At 34.8% G+C, this 18,384-nt stretch overlaps 1 protein-coding gene across 1 annotated transcript in view; it reads left to right on the top strand.

Annotated features, from left to right (window-relative positions):
- Positions 1–18,384, top strand: part of NCOA1 (nuclear receptor coactivator 1) — a 228,160-nt gene that overhangs the window by 22,056 nt on the left and 187,720 nt on the right. Inside the window, exon 2 of the mRNA XM_044663767.1 lies at positions 6,668–6,774. The gene's annotated coding sequence lies outside the window, so the exon portion shown is untranslated. The remainder of the gene's footprint in view (positions 1–6,667; positions 6,775–18,384) is intronic.

Raw genomic sequence — 18,384 nt, 5'->3', positions numbered from 1 at the left:
GACCCATTGCCTACTGGTTGTGGCCCTATGCTCCTAGAATGGAGTCCCAGGATAAAAAAAAAAATGAAAAATAATGATTAAATTGTATATGTATTTATCATTGTAATATTTAAAATTAAGAGGCTGTTTGTAGGTTAATAACTTTATTAAATTAAAGTAGTAGTAGTAGTAGTAGTAGTAGTAGTAGTAGTAGTAGTAGTAGTAGTAGTAGTAGTTAGTTGAGAAGGAAAGATAGGGGAGAAGTAGAGGATTAACTTTCTAAACTATGGTCGCCATTTATGGGCCTTTAGCTGAGCCCCAACAAGGGTCCATTCTGCTCTCCATGTTCAGACCAAAGACCTCAAGTTCCTCCTGGCCCAGGGGACAGTGCCTGTGGAATCAATTTCCTGTCTTGTTGGTTTCTTGGTTCTTTAACTTCCTTTCTCTGAGGGCTTGTCTATATCTGAATTTACTCAGTGGTATTTGACCTCCAGGTCACTGAGACATGATGTTAAAAAAAAGGTGCCACTGGAGAGAGAGAAATTTACTTCCTATACCATTCAATTGCATATATTGCTCTATTTTTTAACAATGTATATATATGTTATCTATGTGGAAAGAAACTTTCAGATTTGACTTCTTTTCTAGTCTGAGCGTATTAGTTACACTTTCATAGAAACTCTACTAATAATTGCCCAATATTGCCAACCAGTTCATTTGAAAAGTTGTTAAATTAGAAGAATAGTATCATAAAATGTAGGATCATTTAAAATTAGAAAACAACTGTAACACTGCTGTGAGAAGCCATATAAGTTTTGTTTCCTCAAAACATTTGTGATGGTTTCAAGATGGTTTGTAATGCATATGTCCAGTGAATTTGCTTTTCCAAAAGCCTAACACTTACTTGTACTGTAAAAGCACAAACATTTGTGGCATCTTGATTGATGACTCATGAGATACATTTCTAGAGTAGCAGAAGAAGGAGGGAGCTACTTCAAAGGTGCGTGGAGAGAATGAAAATGAGAGTATATACTTATGTCTGTTTTTTTTGGAAACAATTTGATGATAAGTTGAGAAATGGCAAGTATATATTGAGCTTAGGTTAGAAGAGGATGCAAAATTATCAGTCACATGATTATGATTTTGAATCCTTGTAGAAACATAGCTATAATGCTTCAAATATGTACATATTTCTTTGTCATAGAGGGAAAATATATTTGTAATATAAGTGAACAATTATTTGTCACTTATGGCAACAATAAAGAGTTTTTAATGCCAACCCCTTGAAATGTTGCCTTGAACTTCTTGGCAATTCATAAACTGCTAAATGGAACCATTGGCCTATGGTAATCAGTAGTTGACTGGCTTTTAGAGTATGGGCAATTTATGTATACACTGTTTTTCAGTGATCCATGCACAGTGCTTTCTAGGCCATGGTTGACTATGGTATCATGGTCCTAATTTATTTGACTAACCTCCATATTCAATTGATCATGTCACTCTTAAGCCATCTCTTAAGGGCACATCACTTATATATGAAGCAGAAATATATCAATAAAGTGTGTAAAGAGAGTCAAGAAGACCAGTAAGATTGGATCTTGATACATTGTTTTTATACCACAGCACCTTCCCTTTAATTTAAAAAAGGTAAGTAAAATTTGTTGATACAGCTCATGATTGATAGAGCATGTAATATTATACGTCAGTGGCACATTGTTTCTTTACTGAGAGGAAGTGTGTAGCAATGTTTGTAATTGCATTTTATATGAATTTTGTTCTCTTCCTTTACATTATTTGTTTACTTTGTATCAGTTCATTTAAACTTTTGTTTCTTTGAATTCCTTATATTCTTTATTCCCTTTGGCACAGTTTAATATTCCAAAATATTTGTATAAAACAGACTGTTGTTATTCCTCATTTGATGGGCTTATACTTTGTTTCCAGTTTTCAGTTGTTGGTTCCTTGTCATTTTTTGCTATTCTAGGAAGTACATACATATTTTGATATGTATGGAATATTCCTGACAAATTGACCTCTTTGGTCAGTATCTATGATGGCCTTGGGTCAGAGAATGTGAACAGTTTAGTCACTTTTCTCTTGTAATCCCAAATTATTTTTGAGAATTGTTGGAAAATTTATAACTTCATCAAGGGTAAATTAAAGTGCCCATCTTCTCACAACCTTGTAGGATAAGGCACTAGCCAACTAGGCTATGGTGGTAGCGGGGAGAGAAAGGAATCTCAGAAAAACCTATATAGAAGATAGAGAGTTCTTGAGCTGAGATGTGAAGGAAACCAGAGATCCTAGCAAATAGAACATTCCAAGCTTGGAGATAGCCTGAAAAAGCAAAATGGAATAGAGTTAGGAGAATGGAGTAAATTGGGTAAGGAGAGGCAAGAAGAACAATATGACTGAATCTTAAAGTTCATAGAATAAAGTAATGTATGATAAGGCTGGAGAATTAGGATGAGGAATTTATATCTGATCCTAGAGGTAAAAGGAAAAATTGGACTTTTATTTGGTGGAAAGAGTGACTTGGTCGGACCAAAAAAAATTTTGTGGGCAAGTTTGTGAAAAATGGATGAGTGGAAGAAATTTTAGTTAAGGAAACAAATTTGTTTGGTTTTTAAAAACACAAATTCAATTAAACATGGAAAGGACATTTTCCTATTTGTATCTCCTGAATATTTTTGTTGTCTTCTGTATTCTTCTAAAAATTTTATTGGTACTCTAGTCTTTTGCCCGTCACTAACCACTCTCTCCTTCAAATACAGATGCTGTCCCTTGTAACAAATAAGCATAGTCAAGCATATTTCAAGTCATATAATCAAGAATATGTTGGCAATGTATGAAAATGTTATTATGTACTAACAACCTCTTTTGAAGGAATGTCAAATCCTTTCTTTGCTGAAAGTCCATCTTTATCAAAATAGGAAATATGATGTTATTTTGGCTTTTGGGAATATATTCTGATTTTTACTTTGATTTAAAAAAATAAGTAGTCTAGTTATTTGGCCTAATTTTCTCAAATATATGCAAGGAATATATTTTGTTATTTCTTGTTTGAAATTGACACTGAAGTTTGATATTTGTGAGTGAATTTATACTTGAGCTTTCTCTTCTTTCATTGGTATCTTGAATATTCTCTCAGTCTATAGTTTGGCTTATTTCCTATACTTTGGGGAATTTTCTTTATGTGATCTTGTAAATCATGGTATTGAGATTTTAAATTTCATTATTTTTTTCTTATAAGGTCTGTAATTCGGATTTTTTCACCATACTCTAATTTTTAAGCTCTATTTCTTTGATTTTATATTTAGTTGATTTTTCTTACACCTTTGGATTTTTGAGTTTCAACTGTTGTTATTTTCAAAGATTGATTTTGGTGAGGCTCTTTGTTATTTGCCATGAATTTTTAAAATCTTTTTTGAGTTTATTCTTAGAGATCTGAAGTTTCCTTTCTTGTTTCTATCTTTCTTTTAATTTTCTGATTGTTCTTCTGAGCTTTTCTCAGGAGTTCTGTTAGATCTGGGGAGTCTTACAGTTTTTGTTGCAATGCTTTCATTTTCTTCGGGGAAGTTAGGTGGTGTGTGTGTGTGTGTGTGTGTGTGTGTACCATTGCTTTCTCTAAATGCATTTTAAGTTGAGCAAGATTGGTGTTACAAATTGGAGAGACTGCAGGCAAAAGTTGATCAGCAACATTCTTTGTTCTCATTCCAGTCCTGTACAAGAACCTGACTCTACCACTAGCCAATGTGAACTTATACTATCATAGTTTAGTGCTTAAGATTTTTTAATTCCCTTTGTTGCAAAACCTGAAATAACATGTTATTTCCAGGTGTTTCAATGTGAAGTGTCTATGGTACTCCTGAAATATTTTATAAAGATATATAATATAAATACTATATAAATATGTATATATATACACACACATATATATCCCTTAAAATTTTACAAGGATGAAGGCGGCTGAAAGAAAGAAGGGTGTGATACAGGAAAGAAGTTCAGAGATCTCATAGTCCAATGCCCTTATTTTATAGTGGTGAGAACTCTAGAATTTTCTAGAAAGTTCTTAAGAATCATATAGTAAGATGATAGAGATCCTCCAACTCTGGGGACTCTTGACCTTCTAGAAGATTGGTGACCCGACCAGCATCACCCCGCATTCATTTTCTATCTTTTCCCCTTAGGGCCATAGTACTTACATGATATCAGTTCTCAAGACTGTTGTGTGGCTGGGTTTACAGCAGATATTACTGCAGTGTTTTTAGCCACTCTAGGTAATTTAAGTATGCCTATTTGTTGTATAACCTTTTTTTTTTCCTGATTGCAAATGGTACTTTTAGTAATAATAGTATTAAATTTATATACTATTTAGAGATTGATATGGTCTTTTTCTTATGATAACTTTATTCTTTCTTAGTAAACAGATATGGAGCTAGGTACATGTATTATTTGAGATAAGGATAAACAACTATAGACAGAAGAATGGAAACTGAAGTAGCAGGGTCATTTGTACAGTCATGGTTTCTAGAGGTATGCTTTCGCTAGGCAGTTACTTTTTCTTCCAATTCTTTTCTTAATATCCATTCCTTATCTTTATAGGTTCAAAAACTCATTTTCTTTCCAATTTATTAGGAGTGAAGCAGACTTATTGATTTGATTCATACCAACCAAAATATGAATTTCTATAAATGTTTCTTTCACAGTGTTTCTCAAATTCAACTGTCTTTTCCATTTTAATTTTATCACCTTTCTTTAGATTCTTATTACCTTACACTGGGAAACAGCAATAGCCTCCCATCTGTACTGGTTCCTCTGCACCATCTCTTTTGTTACCCCCAGATTATTCTTACTAAAACACCACATTCATTATGTTAGTGTAGCTGAGGAATATTTTGTGGCTTACCAATACCTACAGGATAAAGGCTAAGCTTTTTGGCTTGGCCTCTAAAACCCTTTCTTCTAGTCATTTGTCATTTTTACCATATATACTATCTTAAGTTTTGGATATTTTTCATTTGCTGCAATCACTTCTTAGCTATCTCCATGACATGCTACCTGTATTTTGGTCATCAGCTTCATCTTTCCTGCACTGTAACCTTACCCTCTCCCTCTAGGTCACTGACTCCTATAATTGGACTTTCATCTTGTCTTGTGGGAACCAGACCTTCAAGTCATTTCTTAACCATGTTCACACCATACTTTCCTCCTCTTTCAGCTCCCCTTTATGGCTTATCTTTTCTCCATTAGACTATAAACTACTTGAGGGCTGGTACAATGGGAGAAGCTTCTAAGGCAAAAGAATCACATAGCTTTACTTTGGGGTCCATTATTCAGTCTGCAACTGCTAGCCTGAGATTCCCTTCAGGGTGGATTCTCACAGGAACAGGGAACAAGCACAAGCTTTGGGGTCTCCAACCTACAAGCTATTTCTAAAACTTGGGGTTCATCAGATCTCACTAAGCCACAAGTTTGGGGACTATAGATTCCATGTCGACAGTAGCACAGAATTTTATACAACATGGTGGAGCAGAAATACAAATATGCTATGCGCCTGAGCTGATGATGGTTTCTTACTATAGAAGTATTTTGGTTTTGAAGCTTACCTGCTGAAAATTGGTTTTTGAGGATGAACCTTAGACTACTTTTCTTAATTCTTCTCTGATTTTTGCTAAATTATTTGAGTCAGTGGGTAGGGGTAGGCAGTAATAACTGTTAGTTGAGGTAGTACCCCCTTTTTATGATGTGATATGCAATTTTAAGGTTGAAACCATTTTGGAGTCTGGAGAAATCTTTTTGCCCTTCCAAAGTGAGTTCTTATGCTGTAATTCTAATCACCTCTCTACTATGGGAGAACAGGGGAAACTGCATGATTCTTTTCCACATTGAGCAATTAGCTCAGCCCTTAGGATAGTTCTTTGTGAAAGTGAAGTTTTTTATAAAACAAAAAAATCACCTTATTGACTTAGTAAATGTTTCTTAACTGCTTTTTAAAATAAATTTTTTATCAATATCTTAGATTTCCCAATATAGCCCTTGCTTCATCCCCTTCCAGAGAGCCCTTTTTCATATCAAATTTTTAAAAAGGAAAAAAATTTAGTATAACTAACTGACATAATGGAAAAAAATCTGACATTGATAGTGTTGCATTCACATCCATAGTTCCCTGTCCTTGTACAAGAAACAGGGGAAGGTCCCTTTTTGTGTGGTTTAGAGGAGAAAGTTTTTAGCTTTGTAATTAGTAGTACAGTTGAACAGGATGGTCTGAGAGGCCTATGTTGAAAAATCTGAAGAACTTGGTTTGTGATCTCAAATATCTGACATTCTGTGTGACTGAGACATTTTTTGTGCCTCAGTTTCTCATTAGTAAAATAAGGATGGTAACATTTCCTCACCCCACTTCAGCTATATAGTTAGATTTAATGAAATACACAAGTACTTTGTTTTAATAATAATAAACAATAGCTAACATTTAGATAACACTTACTATGTGCTAGACACTGAGGTGTTTCACAAATATTATTTCATACTCGTAACAGCCTTGGGAGGTAGGTATTCTTATTATCTTCATTTTACAGATGAGGAAATTGAGGAAAAGAGAAGATAGGTAGAAGTGCATATGTATAGATATACAGTGTTTATTAAAGATATTTAATGCTAGTGGATATTTCCCCTCTTTCTTTAGGTCAGTCCATGTTAATGAAAAGGTAACGGGTGACCTGTTTTATAAGAACAATCACTCAAGAATACTTCCAGATGAAGACCACATTGGGGATTCCTGCTTACATTAAGGTATTTATGGCTTAATTCACATTTTATTTCGGAGTATCTTTATTTAGATTTAATTTATATAGGCTTATTAAGTTAAGGATTTCATACTTTGATATATTAAATGTATCGTGTATTGAGACTGTGGTCACCTTCTAAGAAGGTGGTAGGTGTTCTGATAAAAACACAGGGGGAAGCATGACTTCTAAATAGGAAAGAACATTAAAAAATATTCAGGTGAAGAACTGATGTAATAATAAACTTATACACTAGGGGAGAATTGTGATAAGTAATTGGTAGTTTCTCTATTTTTTCCAGTATTAGGAATTTCTAAAATAATACTACTTTATGATACATTTTAATCCATTCTTTTCCAACAGGCCTTTCCTGTTTCCTTCCTCTTCCTTTCTTCCATTATCTCCCATATATACTGTATGCATCTTGTATGTATATAGTTACTTGCATGGTTTTCTTTCAGAATAGACTATAAGCTCCTTGAGAGCAAAGACTTTGTTTTTGACTGTTTTGGTGTTTTTTTTATTTTTTTTTTAACTTAGTGCAGTGCTAAGTATTATTACACATAATAAGTTCTTAATCTATGTTTATTGATTGATTTAATTGATGTACTATGCACTCTGCTAAGTGCTGGATTTAAGAAGGCAAAAAAAAAATCTGTTCTTCTCCACAGGGATCTTACATTCTGGGGGTTTAAGGGCAAGAAGCTTTATACAGAGTAAATGGAAGTTAATTTCAGAAGGAAGGCACCAGTGTCAAGGTTGAAGTATGAGGAAAGACATCCTTTAGAAAATGAGATTTGAACTGAGAATCCAAGGAACCCAGAGAAGCTAGGACATAAAGGAGGGGAGAGCATTCAATAGCCTTTTTGTATATTGCCAAAAAACTCAATAGGAAGAGACTGAAAAAATTCCATTCAGAATAACTATAGTAGGTATAGGACATCTAGCAGTCTACCTAGTAAAACATACATTGGAATTATGTGAATATACTTTAAAACGCTATTGAAATACAGTTGGACCATACTAATAATATAATAAAAATGATAACATGACATAATTAATTTATAGATTAGGTGCCAATCAAAATTACCAAATAATTACTTGATACTAAATAAAATAACAAAATCAGTCTAGAGAACCAAAGTCAGTAATTTCAAGGGAAATAATAAAAAATCTAAGAAGGAAGGGGAACCTAGCACCAAGATCTCAAAATACAAAGCAGTAATCATGAAAATTATTTTGTACTAACTAAAAAAATAGAAAAATTTTTCAGTGGAACAGTTTTTGTATTATAAGACCTATAAACAATTAAATATGCAGTAATAGAAAGTATATAAATGCAGGGATGCTGCAGAAATTAGCCTTAGGTCAAGATCTCACACCCTGTATCACAAAAAGCTTCAAATACATGCTTGGCCTAGATAGAAAAGATATTATCATAAATTAGAAAAGAATGTAAAGATATACCTTTTACAACTATGGATAGGAAGAAGTGTTCTTGTCCATAGGATTGAGAAGATCACAAGAGATAAAATAGTTAATTTTTATGACATAAAATTAAAGAAAATTCCCAAACAAAAGTAGTGCATTTAATATTATAAGAAAAACAGTCAACTGGGGGAAAAATTTTTTTGTAGGAGGTTTCCTTGATAAAGATCTGCTATCCAGGGTATAGGGAATTAATAAAAATACATAAGATCTAGAGCCCTTCTCAAATGTGACAAATGATCAAATGCTATGATGGGTACTTTTATTTTTAACATTTAAAAATATTGTTATTTATAGAATGAATCCACAAGTGTCCCAGATCTTTTGCCTTTCCCCACATTATAGAAGACACCGTCTGGGAGACGAATGTGTTCATAAAAATTATATATTTCATATTTCCATCTTGTTAGTTCATTCTTTGGAGATAACATTCACAATTTATACTTCAGCAATTAAATTTGTGGCTATGTATATGATGTTCTCTTGGATCTACTCATTTTGCTATTCATTATCTAAAATTGTTCATGTTAGAATGCTTTTAACTGTTATTTCTTGGTCCACATATAGGTTCCTAAGGAAACAAGTAAGATGACTGGGTACTCTTATCTCTTTGAGAACTTGTCACATGTTGTTGTGATGCACATTGGCCAAGGCATTAATGTATACAATGAAGCAAAAGTAGATGTTTTTCTGGAATTTCCTTTCTCCATAATTCCACAAATATTAAGAATTTGGTCTCTATTTTCTCTGCCTATTTGAAAACCAGCCTGCTCTTCTGGTAATTCTTGGTTCACATGTTGCTATAGCTTAGCTAATCAGAATCTAATACCTTTGCTGGCATGTGAAACATACAGTTGTTTGATAATTTGAACATTCTTTGGCATTGCCCTTCTTTAGGATTGGGACATAACCAATCCATTAGTCACTGTAGAGTTTTCCAAATTTGCTTGCATATTGAGTGTGGAACTCTAATAATATCATCTTTTAGAATTTTAAATGACTTAGCTAGAATTCTGGCACCTCCACTAATCTTAGTGTTAGCAAAGGAACACTCTACTTCATTCTTTAGCTCTAGATCAGTTGCCATACATACCATCATGGTTATCAATGATATTAAAATATTTCTTGTATAGTTCTTTTATGTATTCTTCTCCCCTTTTCTTAATCTTTTCTGTTTCTATTAAGTCCTTTCATACTGTTTTTGTCTTTTAGCTTGCCCATTTTTGCTTGAAACATTTTCCATGTTGTTTCTGATTTTCTTGAAGAGATCTTTTCCCATTCTGTTATTTTCTTCTGTTTCTTTGCATTGCTTATTTTAAGAATACCTTCTTGTTGCTCCTTGTTATTCTATGGACTTCTGCATTCATTTTTATCTTTTCTCTTTTCCCTTTCACTTAACTTCTTTAGCTATTTGTAAAGCCTCATCAGACAGCTATCTTACTTTCTTGTTCTTCTTTGGTATGCCCCCTCCCATATCAATCTTATATTAAAACCAGAACAATAAATCCCTGGATCACCAGTGAAGACTTTACTTCTCAGTGATTTTTTACTACCCTGGCCCCAAATGGGTACTTTTGAAATGCTTCTTGTTGCTTCTTCCTGTATAGTATTGTGAACCTCCATCCATATTTTTTCAGATACTTTTATCTACCAGATCTAATTCCTTAAATCTATTTATACTTCCACCTCATATTCATAAGAGATGCTATTTAGGTGATACCTATATGGACTGATGATTTTCTTTATTTCAATTTAAATCTGAATTTTTCAATAAGAAGTTCATGATTTAAGTCACAGTCTGCTTCAGGTCTTTTCTTTTTCTTTTTTTTAATTGACTACCTAGAACTTTTCCATGTTTGGCTGCAAAGTATATAATGAGTCTGATTTTGATATTGACCATCTGCTGATATCCATGTGTAGAATTGCCTTTTGGATTGCTGAAAATGATTGTTTCCTAAAACCAGTGAATTATCTTGACAAAAATTCCATTTTGTCCTGCTTCATTTTGTATTCCAAGGCTAAACTTGCCTTTTATTCCAATTATCTTTTAATTTCCTACTTTGGCATTCTAATTTTCTTTAGTGTCATTTCTAGATATAGGTCTTTGTAAAACATAATAACTTTGGCCACTTTGGCATCAATAGTTAGAACATGGACTTGTATTCCTGTGATATTGTTCCTGTGATATTGACAGGTTTGCCTTGTATTCAAACAGATATTCTGCCATTTCTGAGATTATACCTCAGTACTTCTTTTCTCAGCCTTTGAGGGCTCCTACATTTTATCTAATGGATTCTTGCCCACAGTAGTATATGTAGTGATTACCTGAATTAAATTCAACCATTCCCATCCATTTAACTTCACTGACACCCAACGTTGCGATGTTTAATATTTTCATATCTTGTTTGATTATATCCAATTTACCATGGTTAATAGATCTTATATTTAGGTTCCTTTGCAATATTGATCTTTACAGCATTGGACTGGCCTTTCATCACCAGACTTCTTTTCAGCTTTGACCTAGTTGCTTCATTAGTACTAGAGTTATAAGCATTCTCCACTCTTCCTCAGTAACATAATGGACACTTTACAGTCTGAGGGGTTCATCTTCTTGATTTCATCTCTTTATCTTTTTAGTACTGTCCCTGGGCTTTTCTTGGCAAAGATACTGGAGTGGTTTGCTATTTATTTTTCCAGTGGATCACCTATTGTTAGAACACTCTACTATGATTTGTCTGTTTTGGGTAACCCTGCAAGGCATAGCTCATAGTTTTCATTGAGACATGCAAGCTTCTCTGCCATGACAAGGCAGTGATCCAGGAAGGACAGATTTCTTTCAACTACCTTAAATTTTAGATGACATGTATATAATGTAGTCTTTTGCCATAATATAATTTATGGCTCTAAGGTAATAGATTTTCTAAAAGCATAGTGAATGAAATAATTAAACTTTTTTCATCATTTGATTCTTAGACTTTAGAGTTGGAAATTTCATTAGAATTTTTCTAGTTGTACATCTAGAGTTGAAAAGGACCTTAAAGGCTATCTAGTCGGACTGCCTGAGTTTGCAAAAGAAGAATGATACTTAGAGAATTTGTAACTTATCTAAGGTCACACAAGCAAATAAATATCAGAGGCAGGGTTTGAACCTATGTCATCTGACTGAAGTCAGCCATTGTAACATGCTACCTGAAAAGGTCATTTATATAGATAGTAGAAGATGGAATGTCTGGATTCAAATGTGATCTCAGACTCTTTTTAGCTGTGTGACCCTGGGCAAGTCACTTAACCCCAGTTACCTAACCCTTACTGCTTTTCTGCCTTGAAACTGATAGTATGGATTCTAGGGGAGAAGGTAAAGGGTTAAAAAAATTAAATACATGCCAATTCATACTTGATCTCATTTGCATATGCCTTATTAGATCACTTTGACATTGCATTTTCTGTCAATTGGAGCAAATTCATGCCCTCATTTTGATTTTTTAAAAAATATTTTTAATTGCTATTACATGTAATCGGGAAGAAAAGAAAATGTTTTAAAAAAAGATTTATTTTAAATTTGTTTTCATTTATTAAAAATGGAGTTTTGGTTAATTGTATTTAAAAAATATCCAGTAGCTCAGGCCATTGCTTTGCATCTTTTATTTGTTTGTATTTGTTTGTTTTAGAACCCTTACCTTCTTTCTTAGAATCAATACAGTGTAATGGTTCCAAGGCAAAACAGTGGTAAGGGCTAGGCAGTGGGGATTAAGTGACTTGTCCAGAATCACACAACTAGAAAGTGTCTGAGACCACATTTGAACCTAGGACCTCCTGTCTCTAGACCTGACTCTCAATCTACTGAACCACCCAACTGCCCCCTGCTTTGCTTAAAAAAAAAGGTGGGGGGGCAGCTGGGTAGCTCAGTGAATTGAGAGCCAGGCCTAGAGACGGGAGGTCCTAGGTTCAAATGTGGCCTCAGACACTTCCCAGCTGTGTGACCCTGGGCAAGTCACTCGACCCCCATTGCCTACCCTTACCACTCTTCCACCTATAAGTCAATACACAGAAGTTAGGGGTTTAAAATTAAAAAAAAAAAAAAAAGTAAAAAAAATTTTTTTGTTTTTTTTAACCCTTTACCCCAGTTTCCAGAAACTGCCTTAAATAATCTATTCCATTGGTGCTATGGCTTCTACTGATATCTGTTAGCTAACCTTTCTGTAAAGAAATAAATTGTCCTAGTCTGGCTGGACTACCATTTCTTGGCAGAAATGTCAAAGTTACTGGAAGTAAGGCTTAATAAATATTTAAAGTTAAGAAGCCAAGATAAATCTCTCTGTATCTTGAAGGTATTAAATATCTCAACTTAGTTTTGTGGGAGAGATGCATGTTTACTTGTTTTCTTATTTGTTAAAGTAAGCCAGATAACATTTGCTACTTTAATTTTGCTAAGATGGTTAGACTTATCAAAGTAGTATTCTTTAAGTGTAACTTCGATTTTACCTTTTTTTTACCAAACAATAATTTTTTATTTCTCCTACACATTCCTTTCTCTTGGGGAAAAAAGGAAAACCTGTTAACATAAGCATAATGAAACAAGTAAGCAACAAATTTTCACATTAGCCATATTCTAAAATGTATGTCTCATTCCTCATCTTAAGTTTATCACCTTTGTCAGGAGGTAATGTTATCAAAAAAGAAAATAAATAAGCTGAGTAGGTGGGTGTGAGGAAGGATAAAGGGAATAGGGGATTATAAGGTGATAGGATGAGGAATGAAGATATGGGAAGGTATATGGGAGATAAGGGAAATGGGGTTTGTAGGAGAGGGCAGCCCAAACAGGTTTATTCCCAGAGGCTTGAGACAGGATACAGGGAGGAAACCAGGGCCAGTAAGAAACGTTTAGGCTTGACTGGAGGGTTTCTCTTGTTAGTTTCAAAGTCTCTTGAGGGAGGGGTCAAGGGGGCCCCTCCCTGCCAGTCAAACTGATGGCTGGAGGAAGTCTTGAAGGCGGGTACTTCCTGTCAAGATGGATGCCCCAGTTGTCTCAAGAAAGAAAGGAAAATGATTCTTTCCTCTTGGCCCTTGTCTTAATTTTCGACACAATGACTCACCACAGGGTTTGAATAGGTAACAAGGGCATCTATTAATACCAGGATCAGTCAGAAGGGAGAGGGGTTCAGGGTTTTCTAACTGCTTCTAGGGAGAGGGGTGAGGGTGGGGGATGGGTCGCGGAGAGGTTTAGACAGAGAGAAAGATGGGCTCTCCCAGTCAGGAAGATTTGACTGCCTTTTAAATAAAGTCTTTATCAAACCTAGGGATAACTTATTTGAGGATACTCCAATTATCTAAAAAAAACTAAAACCCACTATGTTCAATCACCAATCCCTCCCTTCCAACCAGAACCCAAAGGAAAATCAGGGAAGGGGAGGGATGGAGATGGTAGATCAGGGAGAGGTTCAGAGAAATGAGATAGGTCCAAATTTCCCCAAAACAAAATAAGTGCAGGCCAAGGCCGAAGCAATTAGGCCAAAGCCGAAAGGCCAAAGCAAAAGTCTCCAGCCACAGCGAAAGCCAGAAGGCAAAAGCCGTGTCAGTTGGAACTTCACCTCTATTTATTGCTTTAAGTTCTAACTGACTTTCTGAACATTCTAAGATGTTTAACTGACATTTTTTGACCATTAGAAATTACAGAAGCAAAAAGTTTCTGTTAGCCACCTTGCATTACAGTAATTAACATTTTTTATTATTGGCCCTTTGTCTTAATAGATTCTCCTTTAAGATGCTTGATGATAGCTCAGTGGTTTGAGAGCCAGGTCCAGAGACAGGAGGGTCCTGGGTTCAAATCTGGATTCAGATACTTCCTAACTGACCCCTGGGCAAGCCACTTAATCTTAATTGCCTAGCTCTTACCACTCTTGTGCCTTGGGACCAATATTCAGTATTGATTCCAAGACAGAAGGTAGGAGTTTAAAAAGTAAAAAACCCTTGGCGATAATAGCATTGATGAGATATATGCGCTAGGATGTAAGGAGTTGAGATAGAGCTGAGAGGTTGGAGTAAGAGAAAACATTTTTGCTGTAAATAGCCTAGCATACTTCATCCAGAATGATCCACAAAACAAACCAGAACTGAATTCTGATCAGAAAAACTAAGAAAAAGTCATGGTGAATCATTTTTCCAGCTCAAGGATATTTGGGGAAACAGAAAGGTTGTGGATATTGGGCATGAGGGAGCTGGTGCAGTTTCAGTTTGAGGATAGTTCTGTACCCATGGGCAGAAAAAGGACTGAGACAGAGTACTGGAGCAGCAAGATATGTACCCAGTAAGACACAAGTTCTGGAAATTTAGTTGTATGCTTCTGAACCTGGGAGAAGAGCAATGTTTCAATTCTAGCCTTTAGCCCACCATAAAAGCTTGGTGTAGAATAACCAGAACAAGAGTTCCAGACCAAAGAGGAGCCATCATCAATTCAGTCACTTTGTAACTGTACAACCTTTCAGCAGACTTAGAGTCCAGCAAAAGCCTCTGGAAATTCAACCATGCGCAAACCCATAGACCTAAATGAGCAAAGACCAGGAGGACAGTAAATTGAATTCTTTTGATCACACCACGTTTATAACACTGAAAAATTTTAGACCCTCATGTTGAGCTGTGAAAGCAACAGAAGGATGTAAAGGGACAAAAACTCAGGTCAAACATTTCTATCCCCTTTCCCAACCTCCCACCCTTGAAATTTGTAAAGCCTAGTATCAAAATAAATTCCAAAGGCAAGATGTGGCCTGGAAAAATGAGCAAACAAAAATGGAAACCAGTAATAAAGAGATATTTTGATGAAGGGGAATGTCAAAACACATATCTAAAAGAGAATGATTTGAAAAATCCATAAGCAAAGGCTTAAAGAAAAATGTAGATTGGACACACACCCAATAGGAATTTCTAGAAAAAGTTAAAGTTTTTAAAAAAACCAACACCCCCCGATTTTTTTTTTTTAAGTCAGATGAGAAACATAGAAGGAAGATATAAAAAGATCATTCACAGCTTGGCCAAAGGGGAAGTAAGAACTAAAAGAATACACCATTCACTTCCTGAAAGAAACCCAAAAGGAAAATTCCCAAAAACATTATAATCAAAATCCAGAGCTCATAGGTCAAAGGAAAAATACTGCAAGCCTCCAGAAAGAACAAATTCAAATACCTAGGAGCTAAAATCAGGTTCACACAAAATTTAGTAGCCACAACTATAAATGAATGGAGAGCTTTTCATATGATACTCCAGAAGGCCAGTGATCTAGGCTTACAACCAATAACATTACCAATAATAATTTGTCCTTTGAGTATTGACCTCCTTGGATTCGTTTAAATCCCAACTAAAATTTCACTTTCTTAAGGTAGTCTTCCCCAACCACTCTTAATTCCAGTGCTTTCTCTTTGTTACTATTTCTTATTTATCCTCTCTATACTTGCTTTGTATATATTTGTTTGTTTATTGTCTCCCCAATTCAGTTGTAAGCTCCTTGAGGGCAGGAACTATCTTTTGCCTGACTAACTTTTGCTTCTTTTTATATTCCCAGTACTTATCAAAGTGACTGCTCATGTAAGATGCTTAATAAATGTTGATTAATTGATTCAACTGAAGCATAAAAGGTAGAGTTTCAAACTTAACCCAAGACACTAGCTGTATAATCTTGGCCAAGCCACTTCACCTCTATCTGTCTCAGTTTCCCCAACCCCCAAAATAATGACGATAATAGCACCTACCACACAGGATTGTTGAGAGGATCAGATGAGGTAATATTTGTAAAAGCCCTTAGCTTTTAGCATAGTTCTTGTCATGTAGAAGGCACTGAATAAATGCTTTTTAAAAACTGTAACAGTCATGGTCTCAGATAAAGCAAAAACAAAAATATATCTAATTGAGAAATAAACAGGTAAGCAACATTTTTCTAAAAGGTACTATAAATGAATTAATATCAATACTGACCATATAAATCCCAAATGGCATATCATCTGAACTCTTTTCCAAATTTTATTTGTTTGTTTATTTATATTTATATTTTTTTCAATTAAATGTACAAACCATTTTTTGACAGTTGTTTTCTGACATTTTAGAGTTCAGATTTTCTCCCTCTCTCACTCTACCCACCTTTCCTGAGGTGGAAAAGAGTCCAATATAGTTTATATCAGTTCCTTCATGCAATATATTCTGTATTCCCCATGTCATGACAGAAGACACATGTTACACACATAATAAAAAAGCTCATGAAAGAAATAAAGGGAAAGATGGTGTAATTTGATCTCCAATCAGATTATAACAATTCTTCTTTGGCTGTGGATAGCATTTTTTGTCGTGAGTCCTTTGGGGTTATTTTGGGACCTTATTTTGCTGATAATGGTTTAGACTTTTACAGTTGATCATTATACAATATTTCTCTTACTGTATACACTATTCTCTTGGTTCTGCTCACTTCATTTTGCATTAGTTCATTTAAGTTAACTCATCCCATTTGTCATTTTATGGTGCAATAGTATTCCTTTACAACCATATACCACAGTTTGTTCAGGCATTTCCCAGTTGGTAGACAACACCTCAGTTTCCAGTTCTTTACCATTATTTTAAAAAGCTGCTAAAAATATTTTTGTACAAGTAGGTTCTTTTTCCTTATCTCTTATTTCTTTGGGATACAAACCAATAGTATTGTTGTGTCAAAGGATATGTATACTTTTATGGCACTTTGGGCATTTTTAAAAGAATATATAAATATAAGTTAATCTATGAGAAACTAGTAGGTATTTTGGGCAACTGCCACTCACAGATTAAACTCACAAAGAAGGATAGGGTATCAGAGCCTGAGTAAATCTGATAACCCTTTCACTAAAGGAATGACAGTTGGAATTACTGGTCTCTGTCACAAACCAGGGAAAGACAGGGTCTCTGTCACAAACCAGGGAAAGACAAAGATTAACTACTCACACACTATGGGTTCTTTGAGGTGAAAGGAAACAAACAGGAAGGAAAACAAAATAGTTTAATGTATAAAAAGGGTAAGGAGAGTGGGAGAGGTATTTCTGTAACTAGAATTAGCTAACTGACAAGAAATAGAGTCCTATGAGAGAGTTTCTCTGTCAACCCAACTTCAGTCAGGCTGACAGCCTTGACTGGAGACCAGAAGGAGAGAGCTGGGTGTTGGGATTATTACAGTTGGTCCAGGTTGCTTCTTTGATGGCTTTAGGATAACAGACACCAACTCCTTGCACAGCCAATAATCCAAGAGATACCAATTAGGGAAAAATACCTGCAAACTGTCCACCAGAAAACAGACACTATCCACTACCAAGGGTTGTCTTGAGAAATGTTATTTTCAAACTTCTTCAATCCCAAAGATCCCAAACTCATGGAGTCACTTCTGGCTGGACTTCTCCTCCAAACCCCTCTCACACCAGCACTGACAGTTTCACTCCTCCCCTAGTTGCATTCCAATGCAGAATGTTCAAAGTTGACAGCCAAGCTCCCATTCCTTTTTACTCATCATAAATTTCTATTCTATTCCCTAACTTCATTACAGCATGGTTGCATATTGCTCTCCAGAATAGTCGCATCAGTTCACAGTTCCACCAAGAATGCATTAGTGTCCTTCCTCCAACATTTATAATTTTCCTTTTTTGTCATATTAGTCTATCTGAAGGATACGAGGTAATATCTCAGAGTTGTTTTAATTTGCATTTCTGTAATCAGTAATTTGGACTATTTTTTCATATGATTATAGATTGTTTTAATTTCTTCTTCTGAGAACTACCTGTTTAAATCCTTTCACCATTTATTGGGGAATGCTTTGTATTCTTATCAATTTGACTCAGGTCTCTATCTATTTGAGAAATGAAGCCTTTGTCAGAGACACTTGCTCTAAAAAATTTTGTTCCCCAATTTGTTTTCCCTTTTAATTTTGGTTGCATTGGTTCTGTTTGTACAAAACCTTTAAATTAATTAATAAAAATTATCCATTACAATTTTTGTTATGTTCTATGTCTTGTTAGGTCATAAATTTTTCTCTCATCCATAAGTCTGATGAGTAAACTTTTCCATGTCCCCCCTCCCCCCACTTTAAAAAAAACAAACAAAAAACCCTTACCTTCTGTCTTAGAACACTATT

Source organism: Gracilinanus agilis, chromosome 2 (genome assembly GCF_016433145.1).
Source record: "Gracilinanus agilis isolate LMUSP501 chromosome 2, AgileGrace, whole genome shotgun sequence".
Taxonomy (NCBI): Eukaryota; Metazoa; Chordata; class Mammalia; order Didelphimorphia; family Didelphidae; genus Gracilinanus; species Gracilinanus agilis.
The sequence above is the reverse complement of the archived record's forward strand: the minus strand, read 5'-3'. Positions and strand labels throughout refer to the sequence as shown.